The sequence below is a fragment of the Salmo salar genome, chromosome 08 (assembly GCF_965601325.2).
Source record: "Salmo salar chromosome 08, fSalSal1, whole genome shotgun sequence".
NCBI classification, from domain to species: domain Eukaryota; kingdom Metazoa; phylum Chordata; class Actinopteri; order Salmoniformes; family Salmonidae; genus Salmo; species Salmo salar.
The window spans coordinates 7159850-7180025 of NC_138298.1; the positions used below are offsets into that span (position 1 = coordinate 7159850).

At 43.4% G+C, this 20176-nt stretch overlaps 1 pseudogene across 1 annotated transcript; it reads right to left on the reverse strand.

The window, feature by feature from the left end:
* Nucleotides 1-4786: 4786 nt before the first annotated feature.
* Nucleotides 4787-18267, reverse strand: LOC106609862 (beta-1,4-galactosyltransferase 1-like; annotated as a pseudogene). Its single transcript, XR_014392990.1, has 7 exons — nt 18235-18267; nt 17628-17664; nt 17263-17498; nt 16671-16832; nt 15845-15968; nt 15426-15530; nt 4787-15313 (listed from the first exon to the last, which is right to left on the reverse strand). The product of XR_014392990.1 is annotated as a beta-1,4-galactosyltransferase 1-like (transcript).
* Between the last annotated feature and the right edge of the window lie 1909 nt (nt 18268-20176).

The following is a 20176-nucleotide window of genomic DNA, read 5'->3' on the forward strand; positions in this document are numbered from 1 at the left end:
CAGGGGCATTGTCATGCTGAAACAGGAAAGGGGCTTCCCCAAACTGTCGCCAAAAATGTGGAAGCACAGAATCGTCTAGAATGTCAGTGTATGCTGTAGCGTTAAGATTTCCCTTCACTGGAACTAAGGGGCCTAGCCCGAACCATGAAAAAGCCCCAGACCATTATTCCTCCTCCACCAAACTTTACAGTTGGCACTATGCATTCGGACAGGTAGCATCCTCCTGGCATCCACCAGATTCAGATTTGTTCGTTGGACTGCCAGATGGTGAAGTGTTATTTATCATTCCAGAGAACACGTTTACACTGCTCCAGAATCCAATGGCGGCGAACTTTACACCACTCCAGCCGACGCTTGGTATTGCGCATGGTGATCTTACACTTGCGTGCGGCTAAACCCATTTCATGAAGCTACCGACAAACAGTTATTGTGCTGATGTTGCTTCCAGAGGCAGTTTGGAACTCGATAGTGAGTGTTGCAACCGAGGATAGACAATTCAGCACTTGGCGGCACCGTTCTGTGAGCTTGTGCGGCCTACCACTTCGCGGCTGAGCCGTTGTTGCTCCTTGACGTTTCCACTTCACAATAACAGCACTTAAAGTTGACTGGGGCAGCTCTAGCAGGGCAGAAATTTGACTAACTGACTTGTTGGAAAGGTGGCATCCTATGACCTTGCTACGTTGAAAGTCACTGAGCCCTTCAGTAAGGCCATTCTTCTGCCAATGTTTGTCAATGGAGATTGCATGGCTGTGTGCTCGATTTTATACACCTGGCAGCAACGGGTGTGGCTGAAATAGCTGTGTGTATATCATGATGTAATGTAATGTAATATAATGTGTTCTAAGCAACCTATCTGTGGTAAGTAAAGTTGTAATGGGAATATTTAAGATGTAGAATATAAAGTTTATATTCAGTTAAGAGGAATTAACACAATGCTTAGCATATGCTTATGTTTTCCCTTTCTGTAATACACACGATTTCCAGTGTTCTATTTGTCACACTCATTTGTTTAGCCTTAGCAGTTGCCAACAACTAGATGTTCCGGTTGTCAGGGATACAGATAGGTTGAACCTAACTTCCTTTTCTGCGGAAAACCGTATGTGGGAACTCCGCTCAGGCATTTCTCTTACGCCTGCTACATTAGGTTACTAATTTGTGCACGAGTTGATAGTCACTAGACTTCATACTGAATGTTATGGATTGTTTGGATATCGTTTGATAGTGATTGACTCCAGAGCTACTGAAGGTACTAAGACATACTGATTAATATTGTATTGATGACAATATGAACACAGTGTAATTCTGTAGCAGCTTGCAAAGTCACTGTCTTTTGTTTTGATTTCGTGCAAGCCTCTCAGGCTGATGTTTAGAGAACATTTGGCGCTGTCAGATTAGAATATACTGTCTCCAAGAGGCACGTTCTGCTTCTGTTCTGGAGGTGTGTCCCTGAATAATTGGATTAAGCCGGATTGATTTTGATTAACCTTATCATTAACTTTTTGATTAACCTTATTTTGGTTAACCTTTTTGTTCACCTGGAAATTCCCGTTACAAAAGGGTTACTGCAAAAACACTAAAGCAATAACTTAATAAGGTTCACATTTATCCCCCAGGCCCCCCATAATCAGCTGTAAAACTCAAAGGTTGTTACAGACCTATATCTGTTACGGACCTATATCTATCCTACCCTGCCTTTCTAAGGGCTTTCGAAAGCCAAGTTAACAAACAGATCACCGACCATTTCGAATCCCACCGTACGTTCGCTATGCAATCTGTTTTCCGAGCTGGTCATGGGTGCACCTCAGCCACGCTCAAGGTCCTAAATGATATCATAATCGCCATCGACAATACTGTGCAGCCGTATTCATCGACCTGGCCAAGGCTTTCGACTCTGTCAATCCTCGAATTCTTATCAGCAGACTCAACAGCCTTGGTTTCTCAAATGTCTATATGTATATCTGGTTCACCAACTACTTCTCAGATAGAGTTCAGTGTGTCAAATCGGAGGGCCTATTGTCCGGACCTCAGGCAGTCTCTATGGGGGTGCCACAGGGTTCAATTCTCAGGCCGACTCTTTTCTCTGTGTACATCAATGATGTCGCTCTTGCTGCTGGTGATTCTCTGATCCACCTCTATGCAGATGACACCATTCAGTATACTTCTGGCCCTTCTTTGGACACTGTGTTAACTAACCTCCAGATGAGCTTCAATAACATACAACTCTCCTTCTGTGGCCTCCAACTGCTCTTAAATGCAAGTAAAACTAAATGCATGCTCTTCAACCGATTGCTGCCCGCACCTGCCCACCCGTCTAGCATCACTACTCTGGACGGTTCTGACTTAGAATATGTGGACATCTACAAATACCTAGGTGTCTGGTCAGACTGTAAACTCTCTTTCCAGACTCACATTAAGCATCTCCAATCCAAAATTTAATCTAGAATCGGCTTCCTATTTCGCAACAAAGCATCCTTCACTCATTCTGCCAAACACACCCTCGTAAAACTGACTATCCTACCGATCCTTGACTTTGGCGATGTCATTTACAAAATAGCCTCCAACACTCAGAAAATTGGATGCAGTCTATCACAGTGCCATCCATTTTGTCACCAAAGCCCCATATACTACCCACCACTGTGACCTGTATGCTCTCGTTGGCTGGCCCTCGCTTCATATTCGTCGCCAAACCCACTGGCTCCAGGTCATCTATAAGTCTTTGCTAGGTAAAGCCTCGCCTTATCTCAGCTCACTTGTCACCATTGCAGCACCCACCCGTTGCACGCACTCCATCAGGTGTATCTCACTGGTCAAGCTAATTCCTCCTTTGGCTGCCTTTCCTTCCAGTTCTCTGCTGCCAATGACTGGAACGAATTGCAAAAATTACTGAAGCTGGAGACTCATATCTCCCTCACTAACTTTAAACATCAGCTGTCAGAGCAGGTTACAGATCATTGCACCTGTACATAGCCCATCTGTAAATAGTCCACCTGTCATAAGCGTCGTTGTATGTAGACCAAAACACAGCGGGTATGTGAATGCTCATCTTCCTTTTATTCAAGAAAAAAAATAAAAATACACTTACACAAAACAAACGACTATAACAGTCCCGTAAGGTGCACAGACTATACAAAGAAACAACCACCCACAAACACAAGAGAAAATAAACCCACTTAAATATGGCCTCCAATTAGAAGCAACAACAACCAGCTGCCTCTAATTGGAGGTCGTTCCCAAAACTAACATAGATATAGAACAACTAGAAAACCCACATAGAAATAGAAAACATAGAACATAAACCCCGAAACACACTAAACAAACACCCCCTGCCACGCCCTGACCACACTACAATAACAAACAACCCCTTTTACTGGTCAGGACGTGACACCAGCCAACTATCTCATCCCCATATTGGTATTTTTTTTTAATCCTTTGCACCCCAGTATCTCTACTTGCACATTCATCTTCTGCACATCTATCACTCCAGTGTTTAATTGCTCAATTGTAATTATTTTGCCACTGTGGCCTATTTATTGCCTTACCTCCCTAATCTTACCTCATTTGCACACACGTACGTTTTTTTATTCCATGTGTAACTCTGTGTTGTTGTTTGTGTCGCACTGCTTTACTTTATCTTGGCCAGATCGGAGAGGTGAATGAGAACTTGTTCTCAACTGGCCTACCTGGTTAAATAAAGGGGAAATAAAAAATAAAAAAAGGTGAAGTTATATGAATGAAAACCATGGAACTACATCACTGCAACATGTATTTCATAATCTTTGGCTAAGAAAAGTAGGGTTGTGTCTCAAACGGCACCCTGTTCCCTATATAGTGCACCACATTTGACCAGGGCCCATTGAGCTAGGGTTCTATTTAGGACGCAACCTCACTTTCCTGTCAGCGGACCTGTCAACCTCATAATAAGCAGGAGTAGACTGTTAGATAGGGCAATCTCACTGTCTATCCACCACAGGAGGTTGGTGGCACCTTAATTGGGGAGAACGGGACCCTGGTAATGACTGGAGCGGAATCCGTGGAATTGTATCAAATACATCTAACACATGGTTTCCATGTGTTTGATGCCATTCCATTTTCTCAGTTCCGGCCATTATTATGAGCCGTTCTCCTCTCAGCAGCCTCCACTGTCTATCCACTGACAACATGGCTGGAAAAGTAGTGATGCTGCTGTGTGTTATGCGCCTCGTCACATTTGCAGGTCAAGTGCGCCTGTTTTCTGTGTGATATCTTAGGGATTCATTTAATTGAATTTAATTGTATACTCAAAGAAAGCATTGATTAAACCATGGAGTATTTCAGTAACTGTGAGAAAGTCTTGATTCAGCCATCTGCTGGAGTCATGGGACTGTGAAACTATGTTGAAACTATTATGGCTAGGTGGCCAGATGATGTAACGGTTTTAATGTACAGTACATGAGATTTTGGTTAAATGTTTATGATGTTATCTAAACCTTCATGGGTTGACATTGCATTTCACTACACCCGCAATAACATCTGTTGAATATGTGTATGTGACCAATATAATTTGATTTGATTTGATTGTGATAACATTCTTGAGGTGATCTGGAAAAACATTTTAATATACTGTTTGTTTGCTTCCGGCGCAAAGGAAGAGAACTCTGGACTTCGCAGAAAGGTAAGGGTGATCTTATCATGTTTAGTGTATACTACCATTCAAAGGTTTGGGGTCACTTAGAAATGTCCTTGTTTTCCATGAAAACAAACATGAAATTAGTTGCAAAATGAGTAATAAATATAGTCAAGACGTTGACAAGGTTAAAAATAATGATTTTTAATTTAAATAACAATTGTGTCCTTCAAACTTTGCTTTCATCAAAGAATCCTCCATTTGCAGCAATTACAGCCTTGCAGACCTTTGGCATTCTAGTTGTCAAATTGTTGAGGTAATCTGAAGAGATTTCACCCCATGCTTCCTGACGCACCTCCCACAAGTTAGATTGGCTTGATGGGCACTTCTTTTTGTAACAGTATTTTTTTTTATTGGAGTTTCACAATTTTCACCCATATTAAGAGATACAACAACAAAGACAAGGCAAAAAAACAGCACTCACTTACACATATCCATATGTATGCACGCACGTACACACACACACACCATTTCCCTCTCCCCGCTTCTCTCACCCCATCCCCCTCATTGCGTCTCTCAATACATACATTTTAAACAAACATAAACAGAAAAAAAAAATAATAAATAAACAAAAATTGAAAAAAAAAAAAAAAAGCTCAGTTTAAACCAAGAAGTTGGGTTCCCCACATGGAACGTACAGTGTAATTCTGAAATACATAGATCACCATTCTAAGAGAATCCTCGCAGCATAATAGCTGACACTTCAGGTTCTAGGTAATTTAGGTAAGGTTCCCATATTTTGTAGAACTGATCTGTCTTAGAATGCAATGTACATGTCAGATATTCCAGCGGCACCCATTCAAATAGTATCTTATGCCAATCTTTAATAGAGGGAACCTTATCACTAATCCACTGTAAAAGTATGTTTTTCCTCGCTGCGAAGGTGAGGATGTTGTAAAGCCTCCTCTTACCCACAGAAGTTACATGCCTACTAGGGAGACCTAACAGTAGAGAGACTGGGCCAATTCTAGATCGACCCCTAGGATCTTTTCAATTTCTTGCAGAACACCAGACCAATATCTTTGTATTTTGGTACATGACCATAAACAATGTGTTTAGGGTGCCTGTATCAGTTTTACATTTAAGACACTGAGGAGAGGAGGAAGAGGGGCTAAAAGCATGTCTGCGATTTGGGGATATATGCAATCGGTGTATTATTCTTAATTGAATTGCTCTAGTACGATTACATATAGATATTGTTTTTGCATATTTCCAAATGTCCTCCCACATCTCTTCGTCAATAGTAACAGACAGTTCTTTCTCTCACACTTGTTTCACCCTCTGTGTATCGACAGCAGAAAAGGGCCTTAAAGCATCATAAAACAGACTTACAGACATTTTCCTTTGTGGGAAAAAAAGCATTATTTCAATGACAGACATATCAGGGTTGCCAATTAAGGTGGTGCTCTTCAGAATATAATGTCTTACTTGTAGGAAACGGAAAAAGTCCTGCTTTGGGAGTTGATATTTCTCGACCATCTGCTCAAATGACAATAAAATCTTATCCGCAAATAAGTCATTTAGTCTGCGTATGCCCTTATTAAGCCAAACGTTAAAGCCAGCATCCAGCAATCCTGGGGCAAAATCTGGGTTGTTAAGAATTGGGGTAAGAGCAGAGGTTAGTTTGGACCTTCCCAGGAAACGTTGAACTGACCTCCATACTTTGAGTGTGTTAAGTGTAATGGGGTTGTTACAATGATCTTTTACAGACTTGAAATTTGTGAAAAACAAAAGATCCTGTAAAGGGTATTTTGAAAGAGAAGTCTCAATGTCTAACCAAATAGAGGAGTCATCGTTTGTGATCCAGTCTGAAATATAACATAGGTGGGCACACCACTGATAGAACCTGATATTGGGCAGATCCAAGCCACCCATAGAACTTGGCAGCTGCAATATTGCCATCTTAAGTCTTGGCTTGCGTTTACTCCATATAAAGGAATTTAGCCATCCATTTACATCCTTTATTACCTTATTGGAGAGTAATACTGGGATCATTTGGATTGGGTAGAGTAGCCTAGGTAAAATGTTCATTTTCAAGAGGGATATTCTACTCAACCATGAAATCGGAAGAGAGTTCCAGCGCTCCAGATCCTGTCTTATTGTGTCGAACAAGGGAACAAAATTGGCTTTGTACATTTGTTGGAATTTAGGAGGTACAAATATACCCAGATACGTAAAACCTGAGAGAGACCATTTAAAAGGGAAGGGGGGAGAAGTATTAGGTACAGAGTGAAGGTTACGAAGTGGCATAGCCTCTGATTTAGTTAGGTTAATCTTGTAGCCTGAGAATTTGCTGAATAACTCAATAATATTAATAAGAGATGTGATTGAAGTCTCGGGATTAGAAATGAATATCAGGACATCATCAGCATACAAGCTTATTTTATGGTGAACATCACTAATGAGCAGCCCCTGTATAGCAGGCGTTACCCTGATGGCCTCGGCCAGTGGTTCCATAACAAGTGCAAATAGGAGGGGGGACAAAGGACAGCCCTGTCTGGTACCTCTGTGTATAGGGAAGCTATTTGACCGTAGTCCATTAGTAAGGACAGCAGCCTGAGGATCATCATATAAAACTTTCACCCATTTTATAAAGTTGTCCCCCAGACCAAATTTATTTAGAGCAAAGAATAGGTAAGACCACTCCACACGATCAAATGCTTTCTCAGAATCTAGGGAGAGCACAAGACCATCCATAGCACTTCGTTGGTAGACTTCAATTACATTAAGAAGCTGTCTGACATTGTTACATGACCTACGTACCTTAATGAAGCCAGTTTGGTCTCCTTTCACAATTAGTGGCAGTGAGTCCTCTAATCTTGTGGCTAGAATTTTAGAAAGCAATTTTCTATCCACATTCAGAAGGGAAATTGGTCTGTACGAGGAACAAGACTCCGGACATTTTCCCTTTTTGAGAATAAGTGATATGTTGGCTTCTCGCAGCGTTTGGGGGAGCTGGTCATTTGAAAATGAGTGGTTAAACATATCACGCAATGGCTCAAGGATCAGGCCATGGAACTCTTTATAGAACTCACTACAAAACCCATCCGGTCCTGGGGCCTTACCGTTTTGCAGATTCTTAATTGCGGACATTATCTCTTCCTCAGTAATAGGGGCATTAAGGAGAGACCTCTGTTCTTCGGAGATAGTAGGGAGCTCAATCTTAGAAAAGAAGTTCTCCATTAACTTGGGTGCGTCATTTGGCAGTTCTGAGGCATAAAGATTTGCATAAAATTTCTTAAATTAGTCATTTATCAATTTATTTTCATATAAATGACTGCCATCAGAATCAGTAATAGCCGCAATTGACTGTGAGTCAGCTCTCTTTTTAGCTAGGTACGCCAAGTACTTTCCTGGCTTATCGCCATGTTCATATAGCTTTTGCTTGACAAATCTCATTTTCTTTTCAGCGTCCTGTGTTAGGAGGGAGTCCAACGTTGATCTAATGACTGATATTTCCTTTAATAGGGCAGGAGTGGGAGTTTTAATGTAGTCCTTCTCTTTAGTTCCTAATTCACCCTCTAGTGTTTTTTGCTTTTCACGCTTTTTCCGCCTCTTAGTGGCTGCGTATGACATAATCAGACCCCTGGCGTACGCCTTACAGGTTTCCCAAAGGAGTGAGGGGTTATCTGTTGATTGAGAGTTAATAGATAAAAATGCTTTAAACTCTGTAATAAAATATGATGTGAATGTATGGTCTTTAAGAATGGTTGTATTCAACCTCCAATGTCTTGACTGATTGAATGCCCCGTTGAGTTTTATGTCCAGGATCACCTCCGCATGATCAGATATGACTATGCTTCCTATCCTAGCGGATAAAACCGACTGCAGCGACGTCCTGGGCATAAAAAAGTAGTCTATTCTAGTCTGACATCCATGAGGTGCAGAGAAAAAAGTGAACTCTCTGTTGGAGGGATGAAAAGCTCTCCAAACATCAGCATACCCCAGATCATCACAAATAGCTGTAAGTGACTTAGCTTGAGGAGAGAGTGAGGCTATACCACTGGGAAGCTTATCAATAAGGGGGTTCAACAAACAATTAAAATCTCCTCCAACCACTGCAGTGTCTGAGTTTAATTCTGAAAAGTCTAGAAGTACCTTAGTGAGGAAGTCAGAGGGGTGGGCAGGGGGGAAGTAAATATTCATTATGGAAATGCTCTGCCCTTGTAAAGTACCATTAATTATAACAAAGCGACCCAATTTATCTTTCACACACTTCAAGACCTTAAGTGGTAGGTTCTTTTTCACAAGAATTGCTACACCTCTACTTCTGAATGTAAATGATGAGAAAAACACTTGACCAAACCTCCCCTTGTTGTAATTTCAGATGCTCCTTATCATTCAAATGAGTTTCTTGTAACAGAGCAATATCAATATTTTCTTTTTTCAAAAAGGACAGTACCTTCTTCCTTTTAATGGGGTTATGGCTCCCTCTAATGTTCCATGTACATACACGTAGTCTGTTACCTGCCATTGCGCTTTGACCATTCAATATCCAGACTGAATCCTACTGTAAAAATGGGGTGGTACCTTTTTCCATGTGTTGAACTCTCCTCTATCTCACTGAGCGTAAACAAACGATATGAACCCTGAACTCGAACTATACTAAACCCAAAAATTAAACATGAAAAGATCCAAAAGGGGGTTTTCCCACTAGCTAACATGCAGGGGATTTCAACTTTCCAATGTAGACTCTTAAGTCCGCATTGCCACTCAATAGCCTCATCCTTTATATATGTGGAAATTAAAATCAATAGAAGAAGATTGAGGCTCTTCCACCTAAAACCAAGCCTGGGCACCAATATAGGTTCACACATATCTCAGTCTGAGCTACGGCGGCAGTTACTTTAGCAAGAAAAATAATAACGATACGAATATTACTGAACAGGAGCACATGAGAACTTACACCACTGTTTCATGATCAGATAAAAAATAAGGTAAGACGTTATCCAATGCTGCGGAGGTGCAGCTTAAGGTTATTTACCCGAGAGAGTCAATAAACGCAGCAGCCTCTTCAGATGTGTAGAGTTTTTTAGGCGATCCGTTGACCATAATCTTCAATGTGGCCGGGTACAGCAGTGCGTAGTCGATCTTCATTCTCTTGAGTCGAGCCTTCACCTCATCAAACGCTTTGCGCCTTCGTACAACCGCTGTGGAATAATCATTGAAGAATGAGACCTTTGGACCTTTACGTTGACTACCGTCAGAACCGATGTTTCTAGCCGCATCCATGACGCGCTGCTTGTCGGTAAAGTTGTGGAACTTTATAACCACTGGTCGTGGGCGCTGATTGGGACCGGGTATCGGTGCTTGAGAGCGATGTGCTCTGTCTAGCTTCACACGACCAGCCTTAGTGTCCATTTGTAGGTAGCCAGGGATCCATTCCTCAAAAAGATTTACTGAACGTGTCCCTTCAGAATTTTCCGGGAGTCCCACAACACGTATATTGCATCTGCGTCCTCGATTATCCAAGTCGTCAATGTGCTCCGCCATTTCGCGCACCTGTTTCTCAAGTGCTTTTATCTTAGTGTCCATGGATGTAGTTGAAGTTTCCACAGTAGCAATTCTTCCTTCCGCCTCATCAACACGTTTGACAACCCTCTGTAGTTCAGCTGAATGGCCTGCTATTGCTTCCAGGACCGTTCTTATCTTAACATCGATCACTTTAGTAATGTTATCCGTCATCCTTTGAATCACCAGGTCCATTGTGCCTGGATCCGCAATGTTGTTAGATTCGCTAACATTAGCTAGCTCCTCCTGCGCATCTACATGGATGGCGGTTTTGGTTGACTTCTTAGTAGCTCTGTTGGGAATGTTGTCGGAGATTTTTGAGAAATAGTCGCCAAGACTCATTGTAGGGTAACTTATTTAGCCAATTCTACCACTTTTTCAAGCTAGGAGATTAATGTAAGAATATACATTTACGAATACCGCGTGAGCTCGCTGAAACACCGTGTTCTCTCTACGGCGCCATTTTGTTCCCCTCGATGGGCACTTCTTACGTACCATACGGTCAAGCTGCTCCCACAACAGCTCAATAGGGTTGAGATCCTGTGACTGTGCTGGCCGCTCCATTATAGACAGACTACCAGCTGACTGCTACTTTCCTAAATAGTTATTGCATAGTTTGGAGCTGTGTTTTGGATCATTGTCCTGTTGTAGGAGGAATTGGCTCCAATTAAGCAGGGTATGGCATGGTGTTGCAAAATTAAGTGATAGCCTTCCTTCTTCAAGATCCCTTTTACCCTGTACAAATCTCCCACTTTACCACTACCAAAGCACCCCCATACCATCACATTGCCTCCACCATGCTTGACAGATGGCGTCAAGCCATCTCATGAATGTTCTTTGTGATCCAAACACCTCAAACTTAGATTCGTCTGCCCGTAACACTTTCCAATCTTCCACTGTCCAATGTCTGTGTTCTTTTGCCCATCTTATAATTTTATTTTTATTGGCCAGTCTGATCATTTTATTGGCCGGTCTGATACTTTGTCAACCATTTTGAAAAGAAGGTTGACGACATCCGATCCTCGTTTGTTAAGTCAAACGACACCGCTGGTCCTGCTCACATAGCCCTACCCTACGCTTTGACCTCTTTCTCCCCTCTCTCTCCAGATGAAATCTTGCGACTTGTGACGGCCGGCCGCCCAACAACCTGCCCGCTTGACCCTATCCCCTCCTCTCTTCTCCAGACCATTTACGGAGACCTTCTCCCTTACCTCACCTCGCTCATCAACTCATCCTTGAAGGCTGGCTACATCCCTTCCGTCTTCAAGAGAGCGAGAGTTGCACCCCTTCTCAAAAAACCTACACTCGATCCCTCCGATGTCAACAACTACAGACCAGTATCCCTTCTTTCTTTCCTCTCCAAAACTCTTGAGCGTGCCGTCCTTGGCCAGCTCTCTTGCTATCTCTCTCAGAATGACCTTCTTGATCCAAATCAGTCAGGTTTCAAGACTGGTCATTCAACTGAGACTGCTCTTCTCTGTATCACGGAGGCTCTCCGCACTGCTAAAGCTAACTGTCTCTCCTCTGCTCTCATCCTTCTAGACCTATCTGCTGCCTTTGATACTGTGAACCATCAGATCCTCCTCTCCACCCTCTCCGAGTTGGGCATCTCTGGCGTGGCTCACTCTTGGATTGCGTCCTACCTGACAGGTCGCTCCTACCAGGTGGCATGGCGAGAATCCGTCTCCGCACCACGTGCTCTCACCACTGGTGTCCCCCAGGGCTCAGTTCTAGGCCCTCACCTATTCTCGCTATACACCAAGTCACTTGGCTCTGTCATATCCTCACATGGTCTCTCCTATCATTGCTACGCAGACGACACACAATTAATCTTCTCCTTTCCCCCTTCTGATAACCAGGTGGTGAATCACATCTCTGCATGTCTGGCTGACATATCAGTGTGGATGACGGATCACCACCTCAAGCTGAACCTCGGCAAGACGGAGCTGCTCTTCCTCCCGGGGAAGGACTGCCCGTTCCATGATCTCGCCATCACGGTTGACAACTCCATTGTGTCCTCCTCCCAGAGTGCTAAGAGCCTTGGTGTGACCCTGGACAACACCCTGTCGTTCTCCGCTAACATCAAGGCGGTGACCCGATCCTGTAGGTTCATGCTCTACAACATTCGCAGAGTACGACCCTGCCTCACACAGGAAGCGGCGTAGGTCCTAATCCAGGCACTTGTCATCTCCCGTCTGGATTACTGCAACTCGCTGTTGGCGGGGCTCCCTGCCTGTGCCATCAAACCCCTACAACTCATCCAGAACGCCGCAGCCCGTCTGGTGTTCAACCTTCCCAAGTTCTCTCATGTCACCCCGCTCCTCCGCACACTCCACTGGCTTCCAGTTGAAGCTCGCATCTGGTACAAGACCATGGTGCTTGCCTACGGAGCTGTGAGGGGAACGGCACCTCCGTACCTTCAGGCTCTGATCAGTCCCTACATCCAAAGAAGGGCACTGCGTTCATCCACCTCTGGCCTGCTCGCCTCCCTACCTCTGCGGAAGCACAGTTCCCGCTCAGCCCAGTCAAAACTGTTCGCTGCTCTGGCACCCCAATGGTGGAACAAGCTCCCTCACGACGCCAGGACAGCGGAGTCAATCACCACCTTCCAAAGACACCTGAAACCCCACCTCTTTAAGGAATACCTGGGATAGGATTAAGTAATCCTTCTAACCCCCCCCCAAAAAAGATATAGATGTACTATTGTAAAGTGGTTGTTCCACTGGATATCATAAGGTGAATGCACCAATTTGTAAGTCGCTCTGGATAAGAGCGTCTGCTAAATGACGTAAATGTAAATGTAAATATGGCTTTTTCTTTGCAACTCTGCCTAGAAGGACAGCATCCCAGAGTCGCCTCTTGACTGTTGACGTTGAGACTGGTGTTTTGCACGTACTATTTAATGAAGCTGCCAGTTGAGGACTTGTGGGGTGTCGGTTTCTCGAACTAGACACTCTAATGAACTTGTCCTCTTGCTCAGTTGTGCACCATGGCCTCCCTCTCCTCTTTCTATTCTGGTTAGAGCCAGTTTGCGCTGTTCTGTGAAGTGAGTAGTACACAGCGTTGCATGAGATCTTCAGTTTCTTGGCAATTTCTTACATGGAATAGCCTCCATTTCTCAGAACAAGAATAGACTGACGAGTTTCAGAAGAAATGTATTTGTTTCTGGCCATTTTGAGCCTGTAATTGAACCCACAAATGCTGATGCTCCAGATACTCAACTAGTCTAAAGAAGGCCAGTTTTAATCAGGACCGCAGTTTTCAGCTGTGCTAACATAATTGCAAAAGGATTATCTAATGATCAATTAGCCTTTTAAAATAATAAACTTGGATTAGCTAACACAACGTGCCATTCGAACACAGGAGTGATGGTTGCTGATAATGGACCTCTGTACGCCTATGTAGATATTCCATTAAAAATCAGCCGTTTCCAGCTACAATAGTCATTTACAACATTAACAATGTCTACACTGTATTTCTGATCAATTTGATGTTATTTTAATGGACAAAAAATGTCATTTCTTTCAAAAACAAGGACATTTCTAAGTGACCCCAAACTTTTGAACGGTAGTGTATGTATGTGCTGCTTCTTAAACCAAAACCGTCTGTGAATTCAGCTTGGGGTGATGTTTCCCCTATGTACAGATCTAAACTCTTAGAAAAAGGGCTTCCAAAAGGGTTCTTCGGCTGTCCCCATAGGAAAATCCTTTTTGGTTCCAGGTAGAACCCTTTTGGGTTCAATGTAGAATCCCTCTGTGGAAAGGGTTCTACATCGAACCCAAAAAGGTTTTACCTGAAAGCAAAAGGGTTTTACCTGGAACTAAAAAGGGTTCTTCAAAGGGTTTTCCTATGGGACTGTTGTAGAACCCTTTTAGGTTCTAGATAGCACCTTTTTTGAGAAGCATCCAGCTGCAGATTATGCACGCTGACGCCACCTGGTCTGCGAATCGCAAAGCGCATGGTATTTTAATGTCTCAGTTGGCGCACAACCTGAACTCTCAACATGTTCCAGGGAGTCAGTGTGCTACGCACATATACATCGGTAATCAGGCAAATTAAATAAATGTATTATGGATATTATGGATTTAACATGACTGGGAATACAGATATGCATCTGTTGGTCACAGATACCTTTGAAAAAAACACAATTTGCCTCATGCAGCGCGATACATCTCCTTCGCAAAGAGTTGATCAGGCTGTTGATTTGTGGCCTGTGGAATGTTGTCAGTGGACACGTGTGCCGAATACAACAGTGAAATGCTTACTTACAGGCTCTAACCAATAGTGCAAAATAGGTATTAGGTGAACAATAGGTAAGTAAAGAAATAAAAACAACAGTAAAAAGACAGTGAAAAACAGTTGCGAGGCTATATACAGTAGCGAGGCTACATACAGACACCTATTAATTAGGTATGTTCAGAGAACAGTCTATGACTGGGGTGGCTGGGGTCTTTGACAATTTTTAGGGCCTTCCTCTGACACCCTGGTACGGCAAGGCACTACAGAGGGTAGAGGTCCTGGATGGCAGGCATCTTAGCCCCAGTGATGTACTGGGCCGTACGCACTACCCTCTGTAGTGCCTTGCGGTCGGAGGTCGAGCAATTGCCGTACCAGGCAGTGATGCAACCAGTCAGGATGCTCTCGATGTTGCAGCTGTAGAACCTTTTGAGGATGTCAGGACCCATGACAAATCTTTTTAGTTTCCTGAGGGGGAATAGGCTTTGTCGTGCCCTCTTCACGACTGTCTTGGTGTGTTTGGACCATTCTAGTTTGATGGTGATGTGGACACCAAGGAACTTGAAGCTCTCAACCTGCTCCACTACAGCCGCGTCGATAAGAATGGGGGCGTACTCGGTCCTCCTTTTCCTGTAGTCCACAATCATCTCCTGTTCTCTGTTTGAATAGTGTTTAATTTAAGGAAATTCGCTGTTTTGCCCCGGGGCCCAAAATCCGGCCCTGCTAGTTCATCTCTTCCTCATTCATCCTTTGTCCATGTCTTCTTTATCTTTGGGTGGCATCCCCACATCTACTGTAATCTTTGTGAACAGGTCATGCTTTTCAACTGCGACAACTTTGCACTCGAGAGAGTTGAGGCCATCAGTATCCATCGTCTTTAACATATGAGCTATTCTCTTGAACCTGCAGGGCAAAATAATCAACTGTCATCAACATTTGGAGTATAGTTAGGGAACAGGTTGTAGTTCAAAACTTGAGGGGGAACTTAGTGAACGCAGTTGTTCTAAAGCTTTACCTCTGAGGATTGTCGTAGTTATTTTTGTCTCTTTCGTGATGGATCATCCGGCATTTTCCGACTACGCCGTCCGGACGAGAGATGGACATTCCTCTGTTATTCACCCTATGGAAATAAGACCAGTGAAAGGAATTTGATTAAATTGATTTTAAAAGGGAAAAAAATCACCCTTTTTTAAAAACAAAATGCATCCTCTCCAGCACCACCGCAATGTCAACATAACATGAGACAACGGCAGGTTTCTATGTTTTGTAGTCGAAAAGATAAGTGTTAAGTGAAAGATGTGTTTCCAATGACATCATCCTGAGATACTGATGACATCATCCAGTGTGCATCATGTGATTTTATGAGCAGGCAAAAGTTAGTAAGGTCAAGAGTTACGATGTGGTACATGTTTATGAGGTTAAACATTTTCTTACCTGTTGAAAATGTCATCATCTTCACCACCCCAGCCCCAGTAGCTGCTCGGAAAGCCGTTGATTTTCACGATGCTGCTCCTTACTCATCGATGGGACACCGCCAAAGTACTGATTATAGGGTAAACTATGGATGAGACGAAGACAATCAAAAAATCGATATGCTCAATCAGATATACAGATATGCTAGCTATACTAGCAGCTGTGATAGCCAAGTGGTTGAGGCGTTGGACTTGATGGGCTCTCCGTTGGTGATCCACTGCAGCTCAGTGAGTAGATCATGGAGCTTGCAATGTCAGAATAGTGGGTTGGATTCCTGGGGCCAACAAAATCTATGCATGCATGACTAAGTCACTTTGGATAAAAGTGTTTGCTAAATGTCCTATATTATGATATATTATAGTTTCCTGTTCTGTCGTGCTGTGCCTCTGAAGGTATGAATTGAAGAAGTTTCAGGGATGTATTCAATCCGTAGTGCTAAAGTTCTGCATTGTAGCCAGAATTACATTTAAAAGCAATGTTCCTGTGTTAGTGGAGACTGCATTCACGGTAAACGCTGCATATGTCGGCTCAATAGGAAAATACCTTTACATTTAAATCGCGCAATCTCTAACCCTTCAGCGATACAGATTGAATCGAGCCCTTATAGTCCTTTTCCCCTGGGTAATACAGTAGGTATGAGGAAACATTAACAACCACTCGGGCATTTACCATAATCACAGCAATGAGTCAGAATTTAATCATTTAAAGTGATAGTTCACTCCAAAATAAAGTTTAGCTGTTGAGGTCTACATCGTACTGTGGCACTGCAATAGGACATCCCACGTACTTGAAGCCATACATACAGACAGGTGTCTGGGCTGGCTGAAGCATTTGTAGGGGTTGCGGTCATCCATGGGGATGATGTCCACGTCACTGAACACAAAGCAGTCGTAGTCATACTCTTTCAGGGCCCTTTCAGCTTGGCTCTGTTGAACATGTTCTCTCCATCCTAATAAAGGTAAAAGGCATCCTCAAGATGAAGATTAAACATCTTACTGTAAACCAATCAAATGTATTTATAAAGCCCTTTTTAATTCAGTAGATGTCACAAAGTGCTATATAGAAACCCAGCCTAAAACCCCAAACAGCAAGCAATGCAGATGTAGAAGCACGGTGGCTAGGAAAAACTCTCTAAAATAGCAGGAACCTAGAGAGGAACCAGACTCTACGTCATTTAAGGGCCATATTTCTGGAAACACATTAGGCCTAATTCTGGTCTTAATAGCATGCTGAATGAATTATCTTCATTGTAATAGCTATTTAGTGCAGGACTAGGCTTAATCTGTTTCCTGGAAACAGGCCCTAAGTATTTCATTCAAGTGTTTAAATGTAAGTGTTAAATTTAAGTTTTACATTTCCAAATGTGTGTTGTACTGTACCTGATTGATAACATAGATGCCATAGTCCAGCTGTTGGTGCTGTAAGACAGGATGGAGGTAGTGGAGCCAGAACTTGAGGTGCTCTTCACGATGGCGGAAGGGGATGTTGAGAGCAACCTTCTGGAGGGTGATGCAGTCATGTGGTTTGTAGCGACCTCCTTCCTGCAGACCTGGGTTCTCCTTCCTCACTGTGTCCAAGCTGACAGGCGTAGAGAACTCAACCCTTAGAGGCCCCACTGCAGATCAGGAGAAAAGTGACGTTAATAAATGAACTTAATCTATTCATGTGGCGACTTGATGCCTTTAGACATTCTATCAGTACCATTGGTATTGATAGAGAATTGTATTTATTGTTTTCCATGTACCAAGAAGTGGAGAGTGACCTGGGCATTTCGTGAATTCCTCGGTCACAAGGGGGGTCTAGTGGGTTTTGGTCTCTGTAGTTTCTGAAAAATAAAATATTAAATTGGTTCAGGTGCTGGACAAAAGAAAATGGGAATAAAATAATGACTTGCAAAAGTGTTATTTAGACTCCTGGGATTTCTTCAAATGTTATTGTGTTACAAAGTGAGATTAAAATGGATTTAATTGACATTTGTTGTCAAATGTACACAAAATACTCTGTAATGTCAAAGCGGAATTATTATGAATTTGCTGAACATAAATGTAATAATGTTTGTGTATGGTTCATGATTGTTGGAGAATGTAGTTCTTATCGACTTACACAAATCCACAAGGAGTCAGAAGACGCTTTATTTATTTAAGCAAGTCAGCCATATTAGGTGTAGCAGTGGGAAGGATCCACTCCATGTTGCTTAAAGGAAAGCTCTGCTGTTGGGGCAGCTTTATGTAGACCCTAACAGTTCATGGGCACTCTGTCACCCTTATAGTGCAATTAATGTATAGTTTAGTGTTGTGTTGTGTAGTGGCTTTGCTAGCATGCGTAAAAAAAAATGGCTGAGTTTGCCCCACCAACTGGTCAGACTCGGAAGGCGAGCACACCATCCACCGCTTCCGAGCATATTACTCGCCAATGTCCAATCTCTAGATACAAGGTGGACGAAATTAGGGCACGAGTTGCCTTCCAGAGAGACATCAGAGATTGTAACATTCTCTGTTTCACGGAAACATGGCTCACTCGGGATACATTGTCAGAGTCGGTACAGCCACCCGGTTTCTTCACGCATCACACCGACAGAAACAAACATCTCTCTGTAAGAAGAAGGGCAGGGGTGGATGTCTTATGATTAACGACTCATGGTGTGATCACAACAACATACAGGAACTCAAGTCCTTTTGTTCACCTGATCTAGAATTCCTTTCAATCAAATCCCAACCGCATTATCTTCCAAGAGAATTCTCTTCGATTATAGTCACAGCCGTGTATATCCCCCCCAAGCAGATACCTCGTCGGCCCTGAAAGAACTTCACTGGACTCTATGTAAACTGGAAACCATACATCCTGAGGCTGTATTTATTGTAGCTGGGGATTTTAACAAAGCTAACCTAAGATCAATACATATCAGCATATCGAATGCGTGAAATGAGCTGGCAGAATTCTGGATCATTGATACTCGAACTTCTGCGATGCATACAAAGCCCTCCCGCGCACTGCCTTCGGCAAATCTGACCATGAATCCATTTTGATGCTCCCAGCCTATAGACAGAAACTAAAACAGGAAACGCCCGTGCTCAGGTCAATACAACGCTGGTCTGACCAATCAGATTCCGCGCTTCAAGATTGCTTCGACCACGTGGACTGGGATATGTTCCCGGATAGCCTCAGACAACAACATTGATGTATACGCTGACTCGGTGAGCGAGTTTATTAGCAAGTGCATCGCAGATGTCGTACACGCTGTGACTATTAAAAAGTTCCTTCACCAGAAACCGTGGATTAATGGCAGCATTCGCGCAAAACTGAAAGCGCGAACCACCGCTTTTAATCATGGCAAGGCGACCGGAAACATGACCGAATACAAACAGTGCAGCTATTCCCTCCACAAGGAAATCAAACAAGCAAAGCGTCAGTATAGAGACAAAGAGTCGCAATTCAATGGCTAAAACACGAGATGTATGTGGCAGGGTCTACAGTCAATCACAGATTACAAAAAGAAGACCAGCCCCGTCTCGGACATTGACGTCTTGCTTCCAGACAAATTAAACAACTTCTTTGCTCGCTTTGAGGACAATACAATGCCACTGACACGGCCCGCTACCAAAGCCCGTGGGCTCTCCTTCTCCGTGGCCAACGTGAGTAAAACATTTAAACGTGTTAACCCTTGCAAGGCCCAGACGGCATCCCTAGCCGCGTCCTCAGAGCATGCGCAGACCAGCTGGCTGGTGTGTTTACGGACATATTCAACCAATCCCTATCCCAGTCTGTTGTCCCCACATGCTTCAAGATGGTGGCCATTGTTCCTGTTCCAAAGAAAGCTAGGGTAACTGAACTAAATGACTATCGCCCCATTGCACTCACTTCTGTCATCATGAAGTGCGTTGAGAGACTAGTCAAGGATCATATTACCTCCACCCTACCTGATACCCTAGACCCACTCCAATTTGCTTACCGCTCCAATAGGTCCACTGACGATGCAATCACATTCACACTGCACACTGCCCTATCCCATCTGGACAAGAGGGATACCTATGTTAGAATGATGTTCATTGACTACAGCTCAGCATTTAACACCATAGTACCCTCCAAACTCGTCATTAAGCTCGAGACCCTGGGTCTCGACCCCGCCCTGTGCAACTGGGTCCTGGACTTTCTGACGGGCCGCCCCCAGGTGGTGAAGGTAGGAAACAACATCTCCCCTACCGCTGAGCCTCAACACTGGAGCCCCACAAGGGTGCGTTCACAGCCCTCTCCTGTACTCCCTGTTCACCCATGACTGCATGGCCATGCATGCCT